Here is a 13491-nt window from a genome sequence, read left to right on the forward strand (position 1 = left end):
CATATTGATAATTAAACTGCACAGAGCTACTTCAATTATAAAGGTAAAAGCAGGATTTCTCCATTAATATTGCCAAATGGGACGGTTTGCGAATGCATCCTCTGTGGTTCTAGAAAATGCCCAATAAAATAATACTGACTCTAAAATTAAGCTTTGGGTTTGAAGATGTTGCCATGCTGTTGAGTCACAAGAATATATTATTTTTAATTTTTGTTACGCTACTAATTTTAGTAACCTTGGCAAAGGGAGTATAAAAATGGTCAGTCCTCAATGTATAGGATTGTGTTCCAGAAGTCAGTTGTTTGGAATGTATCTCACATGTGTATTAAATTTTCTGGGCAGCTTACTGAAGGCTTTTTAACCATTAAGATGCCAGACACTGTAATACCACAGCAGAAATCAGCTATAAATCAGAATGCAGTCTCGAGGTTTTTTGCTTCATATCTACCTCAAGCACCACCAGAAATATTCTGGCTTCCGACACAGTGGTCAATGATGTTTTTATGGATTAAAATGTCAAATGTCTAGGTGACAACTTGGATCACTAAGAACATTTTCAGGCTTTCCCTTTCATTTCCAGTTGAGTTGCCCCTGCCCTGGTGAGCTGAACAAAGAGACCTGAGGCTCCTTGGACCTGAGCCTGGTGGTGGCTTGGAAGGTGACAGATGCTAAAGACTTTCTGGAAAAAAACCATGATGTTCACGTTTACTTTTCAGTCTTCACTGGTTCTACTCAGACTCCCATTCTTTACTTTCCGGTCAGCCTGATTCGTGTGTGTGTGTGTGTGTGTGTGTGTGTGTGTGTGTGTGTAGTCAGTTTTATCCAACTCTTTGCAATCCCATGCACTGTAGCCCACCAGGCTCCTCTGACTATGAAATTTTCCAGGTAAGAATACTGGAGTGCATTGCCATTTCCTGCTCCAGTGTATCTTCCCAATCCAGGGATCAAACCCACGTCTCTTGCATCTCCTGCACTGGCAGGTGGATTCTTTACCACTAGCACCACCTGGGAAGCCCTGTCATAGTCTCTTCATGATTCATCCTCAGTCTCTTTCTCTCTCTGTCATCCTGGGGCCGGGGGCGGCGGGGGGGGCCGGGAGCAGGGGTAGGGTCACGATGAAGTCTTTCAATTTTGCTTCGCTTGTCCCTTAAGCATTCTCCCGAGCTTTTAACAGTTTTCTAAAGCGTCTCCCCCCACCCCCAGTGCATAACAAATAACGAATGAATGACTATCACTAGGGAAATTGGAACTAGAAGGAATCTCTCTAGTAGCATCCTCTGCCCTTCAATGTCTTTCTCCGTTTTCTGTCTTAGTAACGCCTGGAATGGAGAGGCAGAATCACATGCAGGATCACCTTGACCCTCTGGTGGGTTAAGTGAAATACAGGAAAAGCAAGGACAGGCCACGCTAGACCGTAAAGGGAAGAAATTTATCCTGTCTGGCGTCTGTCTGACCTTGGATGAGGAAGTAGCACAGAGCTGCTGGTGGGAGTGAAGAGCTGGGACCTAGCTTTGTTGGTCTCCCTTTCACCCTCTCTCTCATCACAAAGGAACTAGTGTTCCCAACCCTTTCCAAGGCCGTACCCCCCACACACAGTCACTTCTCCCCTTCCTTTCCTGACATGCTCAGCTATTGTGGGAGCACAGTTCTTTATCCACAAGTCCAAAATTCGAACACTCTGGACAGTGACAATTTTTTGGTAACTCATAGAAGCAGCACTGAGTCGGACACGACTGAAGTGCCTTAGCCTGCATGCACGCATTGGAGAAGGAAATGGCAGCCCACTCCAGTGTTCTTGCCCGGACAATCCCAGGGACAGGGGAGCCTGGTGGGCTGCCGTCTATGGGGTTGCACAGAGTCGGACAAGACTGAAGCGGCTTAGCAGCAGCAGCAGAAGCAGAACTTGACCCAAACTGAAGTGAGTTATTTGTAATCTTAATTCACTCACATATTTGCATACGGCATATTCATTAGGGCTCTATTTTCCTTCATCTTCCCGTTTCCAGCAAAGTGTAGAAGTTAAGAGCACAGACTCCATTGTCCCTGGCTGGATTTAAATCCTATCACTGATACCAGTTGTGTGGGACCTGGCTGCATGAATCTACCTAACTTCCCTGTGCCTCAGTTTCCTGGTTTATAGAATGGGGATAATAGTAGTGCCTACCTCAGTGTTTTGAAAAATAGAATGAATTGATCTGTGTAAAGTGCTTAGAATAATTCCTGGCAAATAGTAAACATTTTACATTTACTATTACTGTCATGCTCTGTCCTTCACCACTACGTACAAATATTATCTAATTTCCCCATTGTAAAAACCCATTCTGTGTCTTAAAGAGACCATACATTTGCAAGTCCCGCCTAGGTTCAATCTGCTAAAATCCTGTCTGTTACCCCTTTACTCAACTGTGATTACTGCTGTCCTAAAGCTCTCTTCTTACTGTTTACTGCCAGTTTGAAAGGTTGCAGTCTAATTTTTATTCTAGTTGATATTTCCATAGATTATGATATTTCTGTAATGAATAGATCCTCCTCCCATCTCGTCTCCTGAGTCTTGCCCATTAAAGGTTGATCTTCACTGAGATACTGACCTTTGTTCTTTCTGCACACAACCCAGGCTCCTTAGAAAATCTTATCCAGTGTTTATTTGTCTTTCTATGACTTGGTTATGTCACTTAGCTTAATGTTTTCAACGTTCTGCATGACTCCACTTATTCAGGGTATTTTAAGTAGTCAAATTCACAGAATCAAAGAGTGGAGTGGTGATTGCCAGGGCTAGAGGGAGTTGGAAATGAGCAGTTACTAATCAAGGGGCATAAAGTTTCAATTAATCAAGATGAATAAGCTCTAGAAATCTGCACAACATTGTAAATACAGTCAACAATAATGTGTTGCACACTTAATGTGTTATATACTTAAAAATCTAAGAGGATAGGTCACTAGTGTTCTTACTAAAATAAAACAAAAATTTTAAAAATGAATATAAAATAGCACCTAAAACTTAAATCAGAAACAGCCGGCAGCTGTGCAATAGACAACTAGTAAATTTTTCTTCAATTTTTCGGCAAGGAAATGCAGTTCATGTGGTAGTAGCATATTATGGCTTATGTGAAAGATATCTTCTTTTGAGCAATATTAAGGCAAACAAATTATTATGCAGTTCAGTAACATAATGAGCACACAATAGAGTTAACCAAAAGTCACTTCGGTAAAATCACAGTAAAGTAACAGACAATTAGTTACTTTTTGCCATGTTATAAAATTGCCTGCTCATTTTACATTGTTCTTTTAATGTTCTTCAGTGAATTATTACATTTTATAAAAATTTCAAAGTCTCATCAAAAGATGTACCTCTATTGATTGGTTTATTTTAATTCCATTTACTTTCATTGTATCACCAATGAACCACAGTTAAAAGACATGTTAAAATGTTATCTTTTATTCATGGGCTAAATGAATCATTCTTTTACAGAGTCATAAGAAAGTGATTTAAGTATCCTTCTAAAGGAATAACATTTGAATAAACCAAAAAGGAAAAAAGAAAGTCTCATCAAATTTAACATGTCAGCTCTCACCTGGATGATAATGACTGCCTGGCTTAATCGTTAACCCTGAGCTCTTCCTGGTACTTTACACTTTTCTGTTGTCTCCTAGACATCCTCACCTGGATGACCTGCAGTAACCTCAAGTCCAATTCATCTCGGCCAAAACTCATCCTCTTCTTACCAACATCCTGACCATCATCCCTATTCCCCATCCCAGAAGAACTGCACAACATTCGTACTTCTTCATTCTTAATCTCAGTTTCGACCACGTTGTACTGCACCTACTAGTTTGAGCCAGAAATTCCAAATCCACTTCTTGGGGACTTCCCTGGCAGTTGAGTGATTAAGACTTCGCCTTCCAGTGCAGGGAGTCAGATTCAATGCCTGGTCAGAGAGCTAAGATCCCACATACCTCTCAGCCCAAAACCCAAAAAACATAAAACAGAAGCAGTACTGTAACAAATTCAATAAAGACTTTACAGGTGACCCACACCAAATATACATATATACACACATATATATTTCTTTACAAAGACAGCTCCATAGTAGGGGTACTGAGCCGACTGTACGCGCCTCTACAGTCCCTCTGCTTCCTGGTGAGCATAGTCCCAGCGAAAGCTGACGCAGTTCCTACCAGCTCACTCCATAGCACTCTGGTGCAGTGGCCTGCACCCCATTTTTTCTGATGAGTTCTGTCTCAGAGATTCTGACAGTCAGGTTCAAGTTTTGTTGAAGAACAAGGAGGAGGCTGAACCTGACAGTGTGGTCTGCAGGTTTTGCCATGTCATGGCTTTTAGATTAAGCAAGCTGCCATCCCGATTGAAACCCTGATTGAAACCAGGGTTTTCTCCTCATCCCTCTCCTATCTGGAGATATTTCATTGCCTAAAAAGTTCATTTGGGTTTTTCCTGTAACAGCGTATGGAAAAACCTGAATGAACATTTTGGGCAACCCAGTGTAACGTGAGGTTGTACTGTTGTGAAATGAAAGTCCCTCAGTCGTGTCCAACTCTTTGCGACTCCAAGGACTGTAGCCTGCCAGGCTCCTCTGTCCATGGAATTCTCCAGGCAAGAATACTGGAGTGGGTAGCTATTCCTTTCTCCAAAGGATCTTCCTGACCCAGGGATGAAACCTGGGTCTCCTGCATTACAGGGGAATTCTTTACCATCTGAATGTTATGATCCCTATTTAAAGGATGGAGGAGCCAGGGCAGAGAGAGATTAAATAATTTGTGCAAGGCACATACTCGGTAAGTGGCAAAGCCTGTAGTTTGAACACATCCTTAAAAATGAAAATGTATTACTTGTCTCTGCTATTGTATTAAGAGGGAAAAAATTCTAAGAATCTAGTTTATATTCGCTTATCCAGCGGTTCAGTTTTTCCTGCCTACTAATGATATGGTCTCCAGACTTTTTGTGTGTACATGGTCTCAATCAGCACTTTAAAATATATGTGTTTGTGTGCATGTTTCATAGACACATACTACTATATTAACATACCATGTAAATTATAAGACACACAGAAACAGAAATCCAAAAGATTTTCAATTATAAGTAAAGGTTCTAATTTTTTTCTGTACCCCAGAATATTGCCTTGGACACTGCACTTTGGAAGCCAGCTATAAAGTATTATTGTTGTTGTTCAGTCACTAAGTCGTGTCCAACTCTTTGCGACTCCATGGAGTGTAACCCACCAGGCACCTCTGTCCATGGATTTCTCAGGCTAGCATACTGGAGTGGGTTGCCATTTCCTTCTCCTGGGGATCTTACCAACCCAGGGATCGAACCTGCATCTCCTGCATTGGCAGGCAGATTCTTTACCACCGAGCCACCAGGGAAGCTCGTAAAGTATTATGCTTAATAGAAAAACATACTTTCCTCCATATACAAAAATACTGACTTACAATCAGTATTTATTCACAGAATTGCTTTTCAAGGTGTGTTGGTCTGCATGCCACATCCCCCAGGGCAACATTAAAGACAAGCATTGGCAGTTTTGAGATGGCAACCCTAATTAGGAAAATAAATTATAACTGCCACAGATTATAATCTGACTAATGTGCCCTGGAAACTGCTGGGCTACAGAAGTTTTCGAATTTGGGATCAGATAGGAGTCATGGGAAGAGGGCTGGATGGATTAAGAGCAGATAAGAGTCCTAAATAATTCGACCTACATCTGCCTATAATAGCTATGGGACTTGGGCGAAACACTTAATAACATGTCCTTTGATTAAATTGCTTTTACCTGTATTAATTCAACTGATGTCATAATAACACTGGGAAATAAGTAGGGCAGATACTACCACCTTCATTTTACAAATGAGCAAAGGCTTAAAGAGGGAAAATAACCTGCCCACACAGCATGAGGTGTAACCAGGCTTCACCACAGCATTTTTTTGACTTAGGTACTGCCTGGCTTAGCCTCTTTGGGGTTCACTATTTTTAAGATTTTTTTTTTATATGGACCATTTTTAAAGCCTTTACTGAATTTGTTATAATATTGCTTCTGTTTTACGTTTGGCTTCCTGGCCAGGTGGCATGCAAGATCTTAACTCCTTGACCAGGGATGAAACCCATACTCCCTGCTTTGGAAGGCAAAGTCCCAACCACTGGACTGCCAAGAAAGTCCCCTGAGATTCACTTTTTCAAAACAAAATGTCTATTTGTGGAGCAGTTTTAGATTTAACAGGAAAACTGTGAAGATAATACAGGTAGTTGCTATATACCCGGCACCCAGTTTCCTCTGTGTTTTGGTTTGGCAGTGACCGAAGATCACAGACTGGATGGTTTCAACAACAGAAGTTCATTTCCCCACAGTCCTGGAGGCTAGAAGCCTGCGGTCCAAGGGCAGGCAGCACTGGTTCCTCTGGGGCTTCCCTCCGTCTCCCCGAGCCTCCTCCTGGTGGCCCCTTGATTTGTGAGTTGTCTGTGTCATCGCCTGTTCCCATAAGGACGTCAGTGGGTTGGGTTAGAGCCCACCCCAGCGACCTCATTTTAACTGAAGTACCTCTTTCAAGACCCTATCCCCCCAAACGCTCACCTTCTGAGGTACTAGGGGTGAGGACTTCAAAGTATAAATCTTGGGGAGATACAACTCAGTCCACAACACCGTTTTATTAACACCTTATATTAATCAATAAATACTGATATAGTAATATTAGCTGAAGTTCATACTTTAGTCATATTTCCCTAATTTTTACCTAACGACTTCTTCCTATTCCTGGATGCCATTCGAGACACCACATTAGGGACTTCCCTGGTGGTCCGGTGGTTAAGACTTAGCCTTCCAATGCAAGGGTCATGGGTTCAATCTCTGGTCAGGGAGCTAAGATCCCTGATGCCTCTAGCCCGAAAAACCAGAATGTAAAACAGAAGCAATATTGTAACAAGTTCAATAAAGACTTTAAAAATGGCTCACATTAAAAAAAAACTTAAAAAAAAAAGACACTACGTTTTGTCATTATTATGGACTGAATTTTGTCTCCCTTCCCCCATCCAAATTCTTACATTGAAGCCTTAACTCCCAATGTGATGGTATTTGGAGGTGGGGTCTTTGCAAGGTAACTAGGTTTAATTGTGGGCACTAAGGTGGGGCCCTGTGATGGGATTAGCGCCCTTATAGTAAGAGGGAGAGAGACGGGAGCACCCTTACTCTGGATAAAGCAGGAAAGCTGCCTTCTGCAGGCCAGGAACTAAATCTTCAGCACCGCGATCCTGTGCTTCCCAATCTCCAAAACTGTGAGAAATAGTCTGTTTCAGCCACCCAGCCTATCGTATTCTGTTATGGCAGACCAAGCAGACAAAAACAGTCATAGTGTCTCCCTAGGCTCCGCTTGAGTCTCACATTCTCCGTTTTCTTGTTTTTGAGGACCCTGACAGTTTTGAAGAGTAGCAGTCAGGTATTTTGAAGAATTTTCCTCAATTGGAATTTGACATTTTTCTTACGATTAGACTGGAATTACAGGTGTTTGGAAGGAAGATCCCAGAAGCAAAATGCTATTCTTCTCTTATCATATCAATATGATTTATCACTATTGCTATTAACTTTGATCACCTGGAGAAGTAAGGTTTTTCAGGTGTCTCACCTGTGAAGTTCCCCTTTTTCTCCCCTTCAACGCTGTGCTCTTTGGAGGGAAGTCACTATGTGCAGCCTGCACTTCAGGCATGAAGAGGGATGGATTTTCACATTTTTTAAATCTGTAAACCAGCAGGGCTGGATTATTTGATATCTAAATCACCTTTAGTTTTTTTTCCCTCATAATCAATGAGAAATGTTGTTCTGATTTAAAAAGAAGTCTGTGTACACAGAACAGGGTAGGAATGTAGGATCAGTTAGGTTCAAACCTATAATTTTCACTTACTTAGCATTCACTGCAATCTGTGTGAGTACAAAAAAATAAAATCATTGCAAATGTAAGGTGATGTAATAGTTTACTTCCTTGGGGATTGGCCCTAGTAATATTGATCACTTAACTCCTGTGTTCAGACTCAATTCTGAAAGCTTATGGGGGTATCTTCTTCTTGCCTATGACAGAGATTTGGATACAATGCACTGTTTTCAGTAATCAGTACTCAGTAATTATGTTGATTGCTGATTAGTTGCATTTGACAAGCAAGAAACTCAGTACCATTTTCTATAACTAAAGCATAAAATTTAGTAGAAATTTTACCTTGAATACAAACTTTATGTAGTTTACACTTTTCATCCTAGTATAGAATGCATGCATTGAAATTGAACCAACATAAATATATAAAATAAAGCAAATAAGTAAGTGTTAAATGGAAATTGTCTTTAATTTTTATGAGATGAATTATTCTTAAAATATGAAGAATTGCTAATTTTTCATATCAATTTTTTATTTCCTGCATCAGCTAAAAGTATTCACTTTAATAGATTCTTGAAAGCTCCAATTATTCTAGGAATAATAGGCATCTTTTCTCTTTAAATATTAGAACACTATTTAGTTGTTCTTAAGATTTCCTTTTTTAATAATTATAGAAGAACATCTGTTCCAGATAGCAAGAGCAATGTACCCAAGCAACATGGAATTGTATTTTACTCATAAACAGTCCTCAGATGACAAATAATTTTTTTGTTTACAACTAATTAAAATCAAGTTTAAGCCCCATTAAAAATGATTGCATGGGCAAAATATCCACATTTTTAAGGGCAGGCTCTACAATGTTAGTTTAGAGGAGAGAATGTAATTAATAGCTTCCACATTTTCAGATTTTTTTTTTAAACAATGTTGGTGTAACCATACTTCTATCTCTTTATAATTTATAAGAGGAAGCAAATGATCTTGTCTCAAATATAGGAAAAAATTTTAAATGAAATTTCTGGAGTTATCAAGTTGGCAAAATGTTTTTCAATGGCATCATTTGTTGTATAGGCCACTGTTGTTCATATACATACTGGCTACACTCTGCATATTAATTGTAGGTTATTTATTATGGAACATTTAAAATGCATAAATATACACAGTGTACTTTAACAAATACCCTTCCTCAAGAAAATTATTAACAATTGTAGTTTTATCACATATGCTATATCCATAAATACCATAGGATTGTGTTTTGTATTTTAGCATTTTATTTAATGGTACCATATTTTGAGTATCATTCTATAATTTACCTTCTTGACTCCATATATATGTTCAAGAGAAATTACTATTGATATATGTAGTCTAGTTTATTTTAATGGCTATGTAGTATTTTATCATGTAACTTAATCAAAGCTTATTTATCCATTTCCTTATTGATGACTTTTGCTTCAAAAGTTGACTCTTGTGAAAAATATTGCAGTGAATACCCTTGGACTGCTGCTTTGTGCCAGTTTCTTTGGGGTATATACCTGGGAAAGAGGATTTTTTGAGTTATAACATGTAATAAACTTCAGCATTACCAGATATTGTCAAAATTGTTTTCGTAATGATTGTAGCAAAGTTCACTTCTAAGAGTAATACATGAAAATTCTTATTTCCAAATATCCTCACTACATCCTCAGACATTAAATATTTACCAATCTGATGAATATGCTTGTTGTTCTCATTTCCCTGATGACTACTGAGAAAGAGCATTTTTTATACTTATTCAACTTTTTCTTCTATAAATTGTTCGTTGTTTTGTCTTTTTATTGCCTCAAGGACTCCTTTATATATCTTTGGTATTAATACTTTGGTATATAGTTAGTATATCAAAGGCTACAGTCCATGAGGTCGCAAAGGGTCAGACACGACTAAGCAACTAACACTTCCACTTTCATACAGTTAGTAAATATCGTTTCCCAGTACATCACTTGCCTTTTGATTTAATTCTTAAAATATGTATTGACTAGGAAGTTATAGTCTAGTCATTTAATTTTATTTTTGCAATCCTTTATTATAGAGGTAACTTTAAATTTTGGTGTACCCAAATATATCTCTAATTTCCTTTCAATCAAATCTAGTGATGATGTTCTCCATTGAGGTCTTGCATATCTTCCATTTTTAACTATCTTGTAGTTTTCTTTTTATTTTTCTGTGAGATATTTTAGTTATATTTTCTAAATGAATTTTTTCTGGTGTCTAAGAATACTATTGGTGATTGTACGTTAATCTTATTTGCACCAACTTTGCTGAACTCTTGATTTTCCTTACAGAAGAATATATAAATATGATCATTTTGTTTCTTTCATCTTATTATTAATTCCTAATTTTTCCTAGTCTTAATGCGTTGATTAGGAACTCTATTACAACACTGAACACTAGCATCCTATCTTCTTGACTTTAAAGAGGATGCTTCTAAAGTTTCACCATTACATATGGTATTTGCTATATTTTTTAGTAGATGCCCATTGTCAAGTATATCAGTCAAGATATAGGGTTAGAGGTAATAGGAACTTACCCCGATTAATTTAAGCTGAAATCAGACAAATCCATTGCCTAGGACATATGTTAAGTTGCTTCAGTCATGTCCGACTCTTTGGAACCCTCTGGTTCGTAGCCCACCAGGCCCCTCTGTCCATGGGATTCTCCAGGCAAGAATACTGGAGTGGGTTGCATTTCCTTCTCCAGGAGATCTTCCAGACCCAAAGATCGAACTCAGGTCTCCTGCATTGTAGGCGGATTCTTTAATGCCTGAGCCTCCAGGGAAGCTCTCACTGCCATAGCTACTAGAAAACTTATCAACTCCCTTACTGCTTGGGACTTCCCTGGTGGCTCAGAGGTTAAAGCGTCTGCCTCCAGTGTGGGAGACCTGGGTTCGATCCCTGGGTCCGGAAGATCCCCTGGAGAAGGAAATGGCAAACCACTCCAGTATTCTTGCCTGGAGAATCCCATGGACGGAGGAGCCTGGTAGGCTATAGTCCACGGGGTCGCAAAGAGTCGGACACGACTGAGCGACTTCCCTTCCCTTACTGCTTGCTGTCATTCTCTTAAGATTCGTAGGCCCAAATGTAAGCAGCCAATTAGCTAAAGATGGGGAATAAGCATGACTGGGTTGGCTTTTCCTTTCTTGTACTGTCAAGATTGTATGAACTTCATGACTTGGCACACCCTGCCTCCCCCTCCCTTCCTCTCTTCCACTTTTCTTCTCTTTTCCTTCCTCGCTCCCTTCCTTCTTTGTCTTCCTTTCCTTCCTTCTTTTTTTCTGGACTGATTTGTACAAGAAAGAGAGTATCCGTTTCTTGAAGGTTTGGTAAATCCCTTCAGGCTGGTACCTTTGTGGGGATAGAGATAAGTAGCTAGATAAATAGATGGAATTTAATCATTGTTTGTTTATGTGATTCTATTTATGTGTTTGGTCATTCATGTTTTTTTCTAGAGACTTATCAGTTTCATTTTAAAAATTTATGAGGATAAAGCTATTCATAGTATTCAAGTCATTTTTATAAACCTCTACAGTATTTGTAGTTGTAGTCTCTTTTGCATTTCTAATACAGTTATGTATTGTGCTGTCTCCCTTCTTTTCCCTGATTAATTTTGTTAGATAATTGTCCATTTTATTTTCTCATGGAACCAACATTTATGTTACTTTACCTAATTTTTATAGTTATGGTACAGTATTTATGGCCTAAATGAAATGATAATTAGAATTTTTAGCCATATATAGTAATTTCTAGAAAAAATGTTTGTTTCAGTGACTCTGAAAAATCCCCTGGAAAATATGATTTTCTTCTATGTTGTTCTTGCAAGGAGAATCTTAACAGATGTACATGAGCGTAAAGATATTTACATGGATTTTTTTTTTTATGAACATACGTTTATATAGGGTTTGTTAGATAAGTGCCGTTGTGATACATGAACATACATGCCCTGTCCTCTAGGACTTTTCAAGCTAATGAAAATTTATAGCCACTCTTTATAGTCCATTATACTGATATGAGTCAAGGGCTTTATTAATCAGTTCTCGTTGACACCGGGCACTGACTTCCTGGGAGAGTGGCTGGCCTGGATTTCACAGCCAGTGAGCTTGTATTCCATCCTGCAAAGCTCTCTCTTCATACCAGACCACACATATGGCTCAAGGCAGGCTATTTACTCTGTCCTTTTAGAGTCCGAGAGATCATTGTTTAGTGGTCTGGCATTATCTATATTTACTTGGCTTGATTTGGGATAGAGTATAATCCTAGGTCTTGATGAAAGGATTTTCATGTGTTAACCTTTTGGGTCATGATATTTGTGGGATTTTTCCCACTCGTAAAGGGATTTGTGGAAAAAATGTGTACTGATCTTTAGTTTAGGATTAAAACAGATATACCCAGGAGAGATGGGTCTATAAAATTCATCTTCAGATGAGAAATGCAATAAATAAACACTTCTAAAATATCTTGTTGATTCAGTTATTTCAGTCCAAAAGCCAATTGGAGATCTGTTCTGTATCAAGGTTCCCCAGCCCTCTTGTGAAAAGGGGCTGTTTTTCATTGCCTTGCAGGCTTGAAGAGGAGTGGAAACAGGGTCAGGCATGGTTCTCAGAGCCCTACAGGGTCTGCCCATGCAGGAGTGTTTGTATCCTCAGGAGGAAACTGGATGATGTGAGTTTAAGGGTAAGATCAGAGACAATGGTCAGGTTTACTATGAGCCAGTCCATGATTTTAGAGGTATCCTGGCTGATTCACTTGATGCCAGATAACAGCTATCTCTCTGTTGGGTGTCAGGGTCCAGAATGGCGGGGAGTTGTATCTAGGGAATATTGATGATGATGTTTTGTTGCTAAGTTGTGTCCGATGCTTTGTGACCCCGTGGACTGAAGCCTGCCTGGCTCCTCCGTCTATGGGATTTCCCAGGCAAGAATAATGGAGTGGGTTGTCATTTTCTTCTCTGGGGGATCTTCCTGACCCAGGGATTGAACCTGTACCTCCTGCATTGCAGACCGATTCTTTACCACTGAGCCAGCCCAGGGAAGCCCCATCCAGGGGACGTAAAGGGTGATAAATGAGATCCTACATACGAAAAACCAGCCAGAGTGCCACTTCCTCCTTCCCCTCTTCATCTTATGCTGAGCACCCTCCTGGACTTGTTTGTGTAAGCCCCAAAGGTTTGCTTGGACTTTGGCACCAAACTGCTAATGCTACTAGACGCTAACATGCTCTGATTGCTACAGTTGCATCAACTAGGATCTGGGTTGGCAGCCAAACTAAGCTAATGGACTGTGTCATCATAGAATTCCCACACCAAGTAGAAGGCACAAAATGACTTGGAGACCTGGTCATAGTTCCTGCAGCTATTAGTCATGGTGTGTTAGCGGAATGCAATCTCAAAAAACTATTTCCTAAGTGCTTTCCAAGGACCTGGTTCCTCACACAGATAGTTTTGGCCAACCGTAATGACAGGGAGAAACTAGAATGTCAGGGAGAACAGAATTTATGCTTTAAGTTTAATTTTATTTTGGATCAGATGTTCCTTAAAAATAAATCTTCACCTGATCCTAATTTTGATTTCAATTCCATAGACTGGTGATCTGAGTGTTGA

General features: G+C 39.5%; 1 protein-coding gene and 1 long non-coding RNA gene across 3 annotated transcripts in view; both read left to right on the forward strand.

Moving 5' to 3' along the window:
- Positions 1-13491, forward strand: part of TSHR (thyroid stimulating hormone receptor) — a 154007-nt gene that overhangs the window by 32155 nt on the left and 108361 nt on the right. The window lies entirely within an intron of this gene.
- On the forward strand, positions 1628-9447 carry LOC145513668 (uncharacterized). Its single transcript, XR_014059656.1, has 3 exons — positions 1628-1918; positions 3652-4791; positions 6304-9447. It is a non-coding gene; the product is annotated as an uncharacterized LOC145513668 (long non-coding RNA).

This window comes from Giraffa tippelskirchi, chromosome 7, assembly GCF_054371585.1.
Source record: "Giraffa tippelskirchi isolate mGirTip1 chromosome 7, T2T-mGirTip1v1.2.pri, whole genome shotgun sequence".
NCBI classification, from domain to species: domain Eukaryota; kingdom Metazoa; phylum Chordata; class Mammalia; order Artiodactyla; family Giraffidae; genus Giraffa; species Giraffa tippelskirchi.